Source organism: Abramis brama, assembly GCF_963993115.1.
Source record: "Abramis brama genome assembly, chromosome: 10".
In the NCBI taxonomy this organism is placed as follows: domain Eukaryota; kingdom Metazoa; phylum Chordata; class Actinopteri; order Cypriniformes; family Leuciscidae; genus Abramis; species Abramis brama.
Genome location: NC_139972.1, coordinates 14,331,204 through 14,345,771, shown reverse-complemented (window position 1 = coordinate 14,345,771; position 14,568 = coordinate 14,331,204).

Here is a 14,568-nt window from a genome sequence, read left to right as displayed (position 1 = left end):
TAGGCTAGCCTATTTCTTTTCGTTTTGAATAATTTCGTTTAGTGAATTTGATGATCGCCATCTCCGTATGAACGCGCATAGAGAGAAATGCACATCATGGATTAAATAATCAGCAAGTGGCCTATTTCTTTTCGTTTTGAATTGTTTCGTTTAATGAAATTTAAAGCTTTATTTAGATATAGGCCTATCTGTCATGTCTGTGAGGCATACACTGAGTTTCGGTTAATTTATGATGAGATTTCAATGCAAGTGACCGCGGCGAGCCAGCGCATGATCATGTCATTATTGTCTGCTAGATTCTTATTTATTAAATCCAGGCAATTGGTTGATGAAAAATTTATTAAAATTAAGATACAATTTATACAAAACGAAATTCACTTTAAAGAAAGGCCTTTTACAAAACGAAACTTAATTAAGTGGTCAAAATTTCTGACTCCCGATGCATCCCATCTTACTCGTGCTGTTCACTTTTCATTATCAACATAGATGAAAAAAATAATATTATAATATTTTAACAAATATGAACTAATGCGCATATTTAATGAACTCAGGGCAAAATGCATCCTCGCAGCAGTGAGTGGGTGGTTGTTTCGGAGATGCGACATTAGGTTAGAGGTGTTTCCATCTGTCGCGGTCACCTTTTTATTGCACAATTTACAAATTGCCTCGTCAGTACCACCACACATAAGCATTTTTAGGCATTAAATAAATTATATTTATATATTATATATAAGTGCCGGTAATGACGGTATTGAAACTGATACCGTTGCTATTTTAAGACCCCGCGGTATACGATATTACCGTAATACCGCCCAACCCTACTGTGAAGACCTGAATGTCCCAAAATTCTAGAACATCTACATTACAAAATAAAAAAAAGAGAAAAATGCTATTTATTATGCAATTGAAACATGGCACAATCAGAGAAGGTTGGATTCCGTAATTTCTTCCATGGTTTGCTTAAAGTCTCATCTGTCTATCACGTTTTATGTTTAGCCTCCTGCCCTCGATCAATACGTCTTGTGCGGAGGCCATATCATCTATTATTGCAGCATCTGCTCAATAATGGTGTAGTGGTTTCACTCACTTTCACTTTTTCTTCAGTTTGAGTGAGGCTAGAAAATGAACGGATTCAATTCCACAAAGAATTTTCTGAACAAGATGTGCAGTGCACTTATTACGGAGCTTAGAAATATATGAAATATGTTTTCTCATTTTTCTGTAGTGTATAAAGAGGTTTTTATGAGTAAAACTTGTGTTCAGTATTGTGAAAAGAAGCTGGATTGTTGGGGTGCTGTGACAAAGTGCATGTCCTGACCTTTTTTTCACCATTTAGTTTTTTTTTTTACTAGCTTTTCTGATTAAAATTGTGAATGCAATTAAAATCTATTATTTATTTTATAAAATAAAAAAAAGCTCCAGGTTTGCTGTGTAGGGCTGCACAATTTTTATTATTACTACTACTAGTAAATATTATTTCACTGTAAAATAGACTAAATCAAGGATTTAAGGCAAAGTATATAATAATAATAGCTTGCTGTTTTATATCAATTTAATCATTTAGCCCTAATATCCATCACTCCATCTTGAGTTTGACACCAGATATGACAATAGATCTGATTACTTGACTTTCACCCCAACCAAGAAACCTGTGCTTTCTGTGTTGCCAGGCCATACCTGGCCATAAACCACAGCTAATGTTAGCCTGCTAGCTAGAAAAGCAAGAAGCACATGTCACAAGCTCTTTAAAAAAAAAAAACAATAGGCATTAATGAAGTCTAGTGTTTTAGCTGTTTTCTTTTCAGCAGGGTATTCAGAATTTACAAACTGATTTGCTTTGCATGCTGCACAACAAAACACACCACACCCATGCATTGGAAAAGACAGATGATAGAAAACTGAGCCAGTTCTTCAATGGCAAGTCTAGCCAAGATGAGTGGGAATAATTTAAGTTGGAAAGAATATTTGAAGCATGTTGTTAACTTAACTTGGTAACAACGAAACTTTGTATGTCCCTAAGAGTTTATGATGTTGACCTTTACCAGATCTTTCATATGTTTTTTTGTTTGTTATGAGATATTTCAGAAAAAAGAATTAAATTGAAAAGAATTATATGGCCTCTAAATTGGATTTTTCGCTTTCGTTAGCCTGTATGCTAGCAGTTTACTTTTTTCTGTGTAGATGCCAGGGTGAGGGCAAATGAAAAATTTCACCATTATGTAGTCTTAACTTTATTTTTATTTTTTGGTGTGTTTGTGCCAAGCGTGCCGCACAAGTCCTGAAAAGTGAAGCCAAAGTGTCTCGAACGCCCCCAGGTGGTTTGTCAAAGTATAGGTCATAAACCCCGCCCTCTCCATGTAATTTAATGGGACGTGAGACAAACTAAACAATTAAATTAATAAATTTTTTTCCAAAGATGGTATTTGTCATTTTATGTAGTTTTTATCACGCTGATGTAAATGCAAGTGTTCGTTATTTTTAAATAAATTTGGTTTTAGTTAGTTATATTTGATGCTATAAAAATTGACGTCATGTTTGACCACTGTGATTGACAGCTGAGCAAAGTAGTCACTGAGGCACCAACTGACTTTTTTCGGGAGGAGATTGGTGCTTTAATTTTAATTTCTACATTTCGATAACTGTTTATTTCACACTGACATGAGTTGTTCTGCAGTAAACTGTACTAAACGACTCTGTGGGAGTGTGTGCGGAGCCTTGATACTCCACTTCATGCTCACTACTGCGCAGACTCGGGTCCCGAATCAGATGTCAGCGCCATATTGGGACATTGGCAGCTTCACTTTTCTACAATGGAAGAGAGCGGAGGTGCGACGTTCCATATATTTTTTTACAGTCTATGGTTTGTGCATATATTTTTAATATAGTTGTGGAATCTAACCTAATCTGTTGAGGTTTATTAATTTATTAAAACTTTTTTTTATGTTTTAAAGTACTCTACTGCAAAAGTACTTGAAATTCCAATCCCTATAGTATCTATTTTTGGTTGTCCTCGCAAATTATTTTAAAATCATCATATATAAATTTTAATATTTGATATATAAATGAACCATTGGAAGTTTTCAGTGATTCAAATTTTCTTTTTGATGGAATATAAGAAATTTTTTCTTGATGCATTTTGTGAGTTTTGAGCTTCCTTTTTAGTAACAAGTGAAGATTCTTGAGTAACTTTCAGTTAACAGTTTCAAAGAAAAATAGACAGACCTCAAATTCAGAGTCTAAAATATAAATATTCTTAATAGGGTCTTTATTCAGTTTGTTCATATCATAGGTGTACCTCAAGCTCAAGTCCTCATTAGCAATCTACAGTGCAGACTTCACTTGCAAATACATCCACTGTGAAAGGTGCCTGCAGGCTGTCTGGAAATATGATGTAGTGTAATAAGAGCTCTACTGGAACTCTTTTTGAAAAATATAGTGGATATTCCTGTCCATGGTTCTCCGCCGTTTTACAGGACCGCAGTGTCTTCCTGCTCTGTGGATTGCCACTTTAGCTTCCATTATAGGATTCTTATAGACCATAAGAGGACCTCTGCAGACTTTAAATGGTTAAGTGAGATGTGTCTATCAATAGAGCAAAGCCTTTGCGAGCAGTGAACATAACATAGAGGTTTACGAGCAGGCTGGATAGATGCTGGGATCAATAGTTTCACTTTGTAAATGTTTTAACAGCTTTTAATGCTAAAATAAAAAAATCATTTAGGTAATACAGTGACATGCATTATGGATTTAAGGCAGATGGTCTCAGAAGGGGGGCAATGCATAGCATATGACACTTTTACACAGCAAATGTGTTCTCTCTCATAGAAGTGTTTTGTGAATTCTTTGTTTTATTTTAGAATTCAGACTGTGTCAGAGTCTGTCTGACTAGTGGAGATTTCTCCACTAGTGAGACCAATGGAGATTTCTTTGGATTTATTGGTATTGATTGATAGTATACAATATACACTAATGAGCCAAAACATTATGACCAGTCACAGGTAAAGCGATTAAGTGAATATTGTTGATCATCACCTAACTAGGCCACATATTAAGATCTGGGTCGATAAGATGGTAAGAAAAGACCAGTTCTTCTAATCAACACGTTGGATGCAAGAGAAATGGGCAAGAATAAAGATCTGAGCGACTTTGAGAAGGGCCAAATTGATATGGCAAGGCGACTGAGTCAGAGTATCTCAGCGTATGAAACAGCAAGGCTTGTGGGTTGCTCCTGGTCAGTAGTGGTGAGAATCTACCAACAGTGATCCCAGGAAAGACAAACCACAAACCAGCAACAGGGTGTTGGGCGCCCAAGGCTCATCGATGCACGAGGGGAACGGAGGCTTTCTCGTCTCATCCGAGCCAAAAGAAGATCTACTGTGGCACAAGTTTCACAAAATTTTAATGATGGTTATGGGAGAAATGCATCGCAACACACAGTGTATTGCACTCTCTGTATGGGGCTACATAGCCGCTGACCAATCAGAGTGATGACCCCAGTCCGCCATAGAAAGCTCCAACAATGGGCACGTGAGCGTTGCAACTGGACCCTAGAGAAGTGGAAGAAGGTTGTCTGGTCCGACAAGTCCCGTTTTCTTTTACATTACTTGGACGGCCGTGTACATGTGTGCCGTTTACCTGGCGAAGTGATGGCACCAGAATGCACTGTGGGGCGACGACAAGCCGGTGGAAGGAGTGTGATGCACTGGGCAATGTTCTGCGGAGCAACCCTGGATCCTGCCAATCTTGTGGACGTAACTTTGACACATCACCTACCTAAACATTGTTGCAGACCAAGTACAGCACTTCATGACAACGGTGTTCCCTGGTGGAAGTGGACCTTTCAGCAGGATAATGCACACTGCACACATTGTACAGGAATGGCTTGAGGAACACGAAGAAGACTTTAAAGTGTTGCTCTGGCCTCCAAATTCCCCAGATCTCAATCCAATTTAGCATCTGTGGGATGTGCTTGACCAACAAGTTCAATCCACTCCGGCTTCATCTCGTAACCTACAGGACTTGAATGATCTGCTGCTAATGTCTTGGTGCCAAATACGGATACGAGAGGACACATTCAGGGGTCTTGCAGAGTCCATTTCTTGGTGGGTCGACACTGTATAACAGTATATTTGGCAGGTGGACATAATGTTTTGGCTCATCGTTGTTTATTGATACCAATCATATTGATGGATATTTAAAAGGCAATATTGGATATTGAAATTGTCCTTTGCTCTATTTTTACGTTTAGATTACCTTTGCCGTCATTTAACACTGACGTAAAGTTGATCTTTAAAAACACTAAAAATAATTTGAAAATAATTTATAAAAATAATTTGTTAAATGTAATTTTTTTTGCAAAGTTTAGGAAGATTCACTAAAACATTATTTTAATGTTTTTGAAAGAAGTCTCTTATGCTCACCAAGGCTGCATTTATTTGATCACTTTGATCAAAACTATAGTAAAAGCAGTAATATCAAAGTATTATTACAATAAAAAAAAAATATATATATTTTAATATTTCAAAATGTAATATTCCTGTGATGGTGAAGCTGAATTTTAGCCATTACTCCAGTCTCCAGTGTCACATGATCCTTTAAAGAACAGTAAATTTACATATTGCTCAAAAAAGTGTACCATCCATTTGACAAGGCTGTTTTGAAATACTAGCCAGACTGACCACCTTTGTTATTCAGGCAGTCGGACACTGTTGGCAATGCAGATAATCTCAAAATGATCTCTATTGGTTTGTCACTATCTACCTCTACTTTAGAGTCTGAATGCTTTGGGGTCCAGAGCCATTTAATGTGAGGCACTGGATCCATTTGTAAACCATTTTGAAAGCACTTAATCATCCCACAGTGAGAAGCAGCAGATCACTTAGAAGTGAGCCATGTAAGGGTCCTAAGATTTGGACACTCTGTGGACACCCTCCCCCAAACTCACTGAAACCCCCTAACTCCTCCCTCATACAGCTGGCTGTGTTTGGTCAGGGAGCGGAGCGGGACGGGGGGAGGGGGTCAGTGGAAGCACAGCTGGTCTGACCTTCCTGCAACCAGCTGCCGTAACAAAGGACCCCTGTCAGGCTTCTAGAAAGGTGGCCCGTCTACCCATCTTTTTTTTCCTTGTCCCATTTCTCTTCTGCCACTCTCCCTCCCCCACTCCGACTCCATTGTATCCCTGTAGATCTGTCCCAGCTGTTAGGATCTTTTTATGTTCCTTTCTTTTGGTGTGACCTCCCTTCCACTGAATTAACCCCGCTTCCATATGCATTCACGACTCGTACGCATACACGCTTTTGCAAAACTGTGAGCACAACTTCTAAGGGTTTGACAGAATGTTGATGCTGAACCTTTTTTGAAAGAAGTCTCTTATCCTCACCAAGGCTGCATTTATTTGATAAAAAATATGGTAAAAACAGTAATATTGTGAAATATTATCACAATTTAAAAGAACAATTTTCTATTTGAATACTTTAAACTGTAATTTATTCCTGTGATGACAAAGCTGAATTTACAGCATCATTACTCCAGTCTTCAGTGTCACATATATGGATTTGCTGCTAAAGAAACATTTCTTATCACTATTAGTGTTGAAAACAGTTGGGCTGCTCAATATTAATCAAGCAGCTCAATTTAATAACAGCATTTATTTGAAATAGAAATATTTTGGAGTGTATATAAATGTCTTTACTGTCACTGTTGATCAATTTAATGCAATATTAAATGCACACTGAATTTAACAGAACAGTGATTTGCATAGTATTAAAGAAAATCGCTTTTTTTTTAAGGCTGACAGAACGGGGTCTGACAGAATGCTGATGCTGAAGCTTTTTGGCCAGATACCTTGAGGGTGGGCCTTGTGTCGGCTTGATGCCACCCAGTACCAGTCCCATTCCCTTTTGTTCCAAGTTGCGCGTGCCTAGCAATTCACAGCAATTGTGTTGGTGGCGGGGAGGCCGGGCTGTGTCTCTTTGTAGTCCAGCCATTGTTCCTGACACACGCTAGTGTTTGACAGACGCACGTGCTGACAAAGGCCGCACAGCATACCTCTGCAAATTATTTGCTGGGGCCCGCTGAAAGATGAGACGCGGTGACCATCTGTGATCCGTGCTTTTAAGCTCTGTATGCACACCCGTCCAGCCTCTTCAAATCCTAGCCATTGTTAAGCCACACCTTTTATATCTTCCTCAGTTTTTTTGTTTTTTTTGGTCTGTCTCTTAGGTAAAGTTTTCAAAAACCTAGATCTAGAAGAGTCCAGACTGAATTTGTCGGATCTCATATTGAAGATCTCACATAGTACTAAAATCTCACATTTGTCTCTTGAAATATTGAACTTCTGACACTGAAATTCTGGCCAATAAGCTCATAATGTCATGCTATGCCTGATAACTGTTAAATTGATCATCGTGACTAGTGATTTTTGAAGATTAACTTTAAGGGTGTGTTCACACTTGGCATGTTTGGTTCGATTAAAACGAACCCTGGTGTGGTTGCTCTGTTAGTGCGGTTCATTTGAATAAGTGTGAATGCTGCCATCCAAACACTGCTACGCACCAAACAAGTGGACTGAGAACGCTGAAAAGATGGGTCTCGTTCTGCTTCCAAACGGACTCTGGTGCGGTTCGAATGAAACATGAATGCAACACAGAACAAAGACACGAAAACTAACCATAAACGGGATATGATGTCACAAGATGCGACCCACGAAGGACAGAATGCTCAAGCATACTTGTTTTTTCTCGTCATAGACGCGATGTTGAACATCACAGTTCTGTTCAGACATCAGAACCACGTCTCCTCGAAGCAGATCTTCGTTTGAGTGTGTGTGACGGAGGGATTCCTGCTGCTATTTTGACTCCTTTACACATTTTATAAGCTCTTCACGAGTTCTCAGCCCTTCAAAATACCATTATATGCAGGCTACGCACATAAGACGAGCGCAGATATCACAGCACACAGCATTGTTTTGGATGTTCGGTAAGTTCCGTCACGAAATATACGTAATAAAAGCTGAACTATCAGGTTGTGAACATATCCCTATGCCTTTAGGTTCGGTGTTAAAATGCCAATGTGAATGCTAAGCGAACCAGGACTAAATTTTTCTTCTTTTCTTTGGTCTGAACACACCCAAAGTGAGTGTTTGCTTATGGCAATCTAAGGTAATCTAAATTTAAAATTGAGGAAATGAGCGTGTGCAATTCAAGTGTTTATATGCTTAATTATTCCTATTGATCGGATTATTTGATTTGAATTTCATTCAGATCGAACTCAGTCGGATCGAATGAGGTGTTTACATAAAGGCTTTTCATTTGGATTGATTGAGACATCAATTGATTATTTGGGTGCATGTAAACATAGCTAATATGTAACTAAATAACTAATTTCTCATCAAATTCTAATAAAAAAAAAAAAAAGTAATACAGTAATACATTATATTCCTCTGCTCTAATAGAAATTGACCACTATTCATGATTTTTATCAAGTGGGGAAAATTTTCAGGAAGCATCTCAGCCTGGGTTGAATGAGTTTTTGTCAAGACAGAGACAGAGTTTTTGTCCTTTCTCTCGCAAGGCTTTGTTTTCTAACAACCAGACAAAACATTAATGGAAAGGTGCGCTTCCATGGCTTAAATGACTTTCACTGACTGGTTGAGAGGTGGAGATAACAGTTGTTTCAGTCTAGCATGGAGCGCTAACTTCATTCTGTCTGCTTTGCTCTTCTTGCCTTTTAGTTTGAATCAATACACTGTATCTGCCTAGCGAAGGTCATCCAATGCACTGGGTGAAGTGTCCAGACTATAGCCAAGGCACTACTAAAGCACAATCAATGTAGTCCACAAATAACAGCCGTCTGCTATTCTGGAGTATTGAAGGACATCGAAGGTTTTCAAACATGGAATATTTTCAATTTAGGTGGTTGATTTTGAGATAATGTTTTGTAGCATGGCCTGATAGCATAATGGTATCTACTTCTCTTCATTTAAAAAACTCTTGGTTGCGTATCACAACAGGGTCAGACAAGTGCATGCCTTTGTTTTCTTTCTTAAATAGAACGGCAGCATGCAGATGTCAAGTCTCTGAAAACAAAGCAAGAATGAGTAGGAAACTCCAAACTTTCTTTAAAAGGATAGTTCACCCAATAATGCAAATTCTGTCATTAATTACTCTCCCTCGTGTTGTTCCAAACCCGGAAGACTTTTGCTCATCTTTGGAACACAAATGAAGATCTTTTTGATGAAATCTGAGAGCTTTCTGTCCCTCCATTGACAGCTACACAACTACCACTTTGATGCTTCAAAAAGTTCATAAAGAGATAGTAAAACTATACGATTATGGTTCCGATATATTGTGCATCCCTAAAATTATATGACAACCTTTGTCATTTAATGGCATGGATAGGAACCAGTGTCGTCTGTGATGATAGGTTTATTAGCATTTTTTTATTAGTTCCACTCATGCAGTGACGTCCTAAGTTCGCCCCATGACCACAGGCAGCTGTCCCACGCCATTAGCATAACAAAGTTGTCCACTTCTGCTCCCTGTGTTGGATGCCACTAGCTGTCAAGAAGGAACCATGTGGCATGTCCCAGCCCTGCTGTGGGCCATCTGTGGGTCTGTTCTCCTTTCCACTCACTTTTCCTGACTCACTCTTACCAGTGTGGTGGAAACCTCCATAAAACATACTTGAGTCATCGCACCATTCGCCTGCAGTCTAATAATTGTGGGTAATAAATTTAAAAACAGTTTTTGTGTTTATCCAATATATGGACTTGGACGTAGTTGGAGGTCCTGACATGCTGACATTTGTCAGTCACTGGCTTTTTTTGTGCTTTCCCACTGTGGTCTATTTATTTTCTGTCTTGGGTGTACTGTGAACTGTGCACCCAACGGCATTTAATTACATTTTCATGGAAATGTAGACTTTGTGGGGGAGAATTGAGTGAAAGCATTAGCATGTCAGTGAGCACTGTTGACATTAACTCTGACCTATTGATAGATTTATACATAAAACAGGTTAATCGTGTGGTATTTAGCCATTTTGAGATTATCGGTTGATTAAACATGCCTGCTTGGACATTTAACAGAAGTGCTAGCTCTCTATTCCGTTTTGTTCCAATACAAAAAGTATGATTATACATTACTACATGTACTTACTATAGTAGTAACAGTAAATTATGCGTAATTACAAGTAACAAACCCTATAGTAAGTGCATGTAGTTAATTAATATTACTCAGTACTTATTTGAGTAAGTACAATGTAACTGTCACCTTAAAATAAAGTGTAACTTGAGTGTAACTATTACTCACTATAATAAAAGTGATGACCCGCTCCTCCTCTGAAGTGACGTTTCTTTTTCACTGTCATCACTTTGGCCACAATGGACTATTGAATAATGTTAACAAATTAAATAACTATTTAAGAACTGTTTTTAGTAAATTTGCATTTACATTGGCTCCATTCTTTTTGTAATTGCTACTTTTTATGATCCAATCAATTACCAGTGGATAAAGTTGTGCCATACCTTTTTTCTTGTTAAATATCTTGTTTCACTTTGAAATATGTCACATTATGTAAGTAAATTGGGTTACAAATTATAATTAATATTGATTTGAAACTATCAACTTTATTAAGTAACCAGAACAAACAAAGTAAAAGAAGCACAGAAATTCCCATTCAAATGTTCCACAATTATTTATTTATTCATTTATTTATTAGCAAGTTTTCTAATAATTTACACAATTTTGTGTCTCATTTGCTATAATATTCATATTGGTTGCCATCGAACACCCTGCTCTCGGCCAATGAAAACCAGTGAATGCTATTTTTCAAAAACACTTGATTCTTTGCATAAATATTAGCATTATGTTAAACTTTCTCCTGACACTTATGCGTAGTTAAACTGTGAATTTTCCCCACCATGTGCCAGGAAGTAGTGTCAAGACAACAATTAGTCAAAATGTGTTTGCAGTAGCACATCATTTCCATGCTTCATTTCTCCCATAGCCTCTTCCTTCCATCAGGCTTTGGTACTCACCCCATACAACCCTTGTAGGAGTGGTTGCCATGGGAGCTGGTTGCCATGCAGTCGAAGGAGGTGGTGATTGGGGGGTGTTGATGTAGATTGGAGTGAGGTATGACGAACAGTGAGGATTCTTAGCGTGACGGACCTCTGGGTGTGATTGCTCTCTGGGTCTCTTGTCAGATCAAACAGGGACTGCAATCATGCCTGTAGCGAAAATTAGAACGAGGGAGGAAAACAGGCAGAGAGAGAAAGAGGAGAGGGCAGGGAGAAAACACATTAGGGGTAATGAGTTGTTTGAGACTAAGATTTAGTAATCAAATGCAGTGGAGTTAGAGAGAACAAACAAGGAAGTGGCATCGCTACTGGTCTCTGCGCCTCTTTGGGCCTCGCCGGAGGCTCTCGTCTGCTTGATATCAGTGCTTCTGCGTCAGATGGGCTGCTTTTTATACCTTGAGGCTTTGAGAACAAGCAGACTGGGCCAGTGTGTTCACATGAGCCTGGGGCTCCCCTCCATGGTGATGGGACTGAATGCAGGGCAGCTGAGGGAAGTCATAGTCCGCGCCCTCTGTTGGGAGTTTTGGAAGTAAGCTGCTGGTTACATGCACTCATTTACTTAAAAATTTTAATTCTATCATTTACTCACCCTCGTTTCTTTCCAAATCCAAGGTTTCTGAGAGACAAAATCACTTAACCGATTTCATTTTCAGCCACTCAGCATTTTCACTGGCCACAATTTTGACATCCATACCATGGTGAAAGCGTGTGAAAATGTGGCAGCAGGAAAATTATGCTGCTGTCACTTTAAGACCTGACGCACGGATCCATTATACTGTTGCACATGCATTTTCTTTCTCAACTGTTTATATTTACTTAAAACATAACTGACTGTGTTTATGTGAATACTTGCCAAGACCGGCATTTTGACATTATGTTGTGTGTATTTGACTGTTTAAACGCAATAAGCAGCGAAAAAGAGCTCAGTTTAGTACTAAGAGGCTGCTTTATATGCATGCGCTTTGGGTGTGAGCACAAAATCTGCGGGAATGAGTAAAATTATGCGCAATACCACGGCAAAATTCAAGCCGTAACACCAACAATATTCATCTGGAGTAAATTAAACGAGCGAGTGAGAGGAGGCAGGTTTGTGTGTCAACTCGCTGTCGGTGAGATGAGAGAGTGAGCAAGCGCAGCTGGTATCATGCACTGTCAGAAATAGGGGTACAGTAGGAGTCCATTTCTGTCCCCCAAGGTACTACAATCTACACTAACGTACCCCATAGGGCTTATTATTGGGTCAAAAAGCATTAAAAGGTACATGTACCGTTTCTTTTAAAGGTTAAGGTACAATATTGTACCCTTGAGGGTACAGCCCCAGTGACAAGCCATTGTACCCCTAAAGGTACAATTATGTACTTTATTTCTATTCTGTGGAAAATGAGTATTGGAAACATTTCTACAATTATGTACTTTATTTCTATTCTGTGGAAAATGAGTATTGGAAACATTTCAGATATCAGTATCGATATGTATGGAGAAATGGCCGTTCGGTGGGTGTCAATGTCAAGCTCTGTTCACATATAAACATTGATCAGCACATATACGTAGTGCACATCAAATATGGTAAATGGAAGGTCAAACATATTTGCTTGACATGCGAGAATCTGTAAAAAGTGATCATGTCTCTTCAGAAGATATGGTTTAAACTGCTCGATTCATATGGATTACTTTAAGATCTCTTTATGAACTTTTTAAAGCATTAAATGTTTGGCTGAATAGACTTTCAATGGATGGACAGAAGTCTCAGGTTTTATTAAAAAAATCTTAATTTGTATTTCGAAGATGATTGAAAGTCTTATAGCTTTTGGAATGGCATGAGTGTGAGTAATTTATGACATTATTTAAGTTTTTGGGTGAACTAACCATTTAATGTTCAATGTAGTCTTGGCTAAGATTATAGTTTGTCACATTTTATTATTACATTTTGATAAAAGTTTCAGCCCGTTCTCATCCCAAGGCGTCATATACTGACGCTTTTGAAATTTCTTCAATATCCGACGCACAGGGCACCCTTAGGCGTCAATATGAGACGCAGATAAATATGAGTCTAGGAGGCGCCTCCTAGCGGTCTAACCCTAAACCTACCCCAGACCTAAACCTACCCATAACCGGCGTCTCATATTGATTCATTGAGTGCTTTAAAGGGTGCCCTTTGCGTCGGATATTGAAGAAATTTCAAAAGCGTCAGTATATGACGCCCTAGGATGAGAATGCGTTGAAAGTTTACACATACAGATTATCTTCCTCTTTGGAATAGTGTGAGGTGATATTTTTTGTACAATATGACCAGGAATGTGTGTTAAAAAATTAAATTGGGTCAGTTTTGATTGTAAAAATAGATTGTAATATTGCAGTATTGTAAGAAATAAAATTGCAATTCATTGATAACGACGTTCTCAAATAAAATTACAAATTACAATGAATTAATTTACTCTAACTGAGTGATTGTTTAATGTGGATCTCTTGTGCCGTGGTATATATGCAGCTGTAGCCTACTGACAGATTCGTTTACATCATGTACCCTCTGACGGCTCAGGAAAGATACGCAGGCCTTTGTCCTGTTGCTGCTCAGTGCAGGTAGAGGGCAATGTGCCACTGAATCATTGTGACTGTCATTCTCTAGGATGCGGCTCATACAGTCAAACTACATAAATCTGACCTCGCTTTCTCTGACCCTAGAGAGAGAGGAGGACACATTGATTGACTCTTGTTTAACAGACTGGCAACGGAAAGCATGTTTGCCAGGAGGCCTGTTTATATTCATATGAGGTCCTCCTGTATAGCATTTATAATTTCATATCAGAGAGGATTGGATATACATACATCTCAACTAACAGATAGCATAGAAATATGTATTTATGTGTCAATCCATCTAAATTGGAGAGTTTGCTAACCCAAAGAGGTTCCATTTGGCGAATGAAGTGCTGTGAATTAAACTGTGTGACAAAATTTGTAATTAATTAAGAATTGTTTTAGGACCAAAATACTTTTGCAAGACTTTTCTTTCGAGCTCAAGACTCCTCTGTTTATTTCCTCTGGGTAAAACAACTATACAAAATGCTAGACATGATTAGTCTGGTTAAATGTCCATGTGAATACATTGATCCAGTCCTGCTGGTGGACCCTCATTTGGGTCATGAGAATTTAGGACAAGTTCAGTCAACAGAGCGTGATCAATTCAGCACCAGAGGGAAGCTCCACCAGTCGGACCGGCCAAGAGACTCCCGGTGCAGCGACATGATTTGAAAGATAAGTGATGATTTTATACAGTCAGCACAAGACAGCTGAAGGGACAGTTATACTGCCTTCAAGTCCTGTGAAATTATCACAGATAAGTTTGTTAGTCCTAATAATGTGCGTTCAAGTGACATATTGAGCGATTTCATAATTTCCAGATTAAAAAAAAAAAAAAAAGTTTATCACATGTACAACAAAAAGAAGGGCAAACACTTTCAAAATACTTTCTATATCCCAGTTTATTGTGCAGA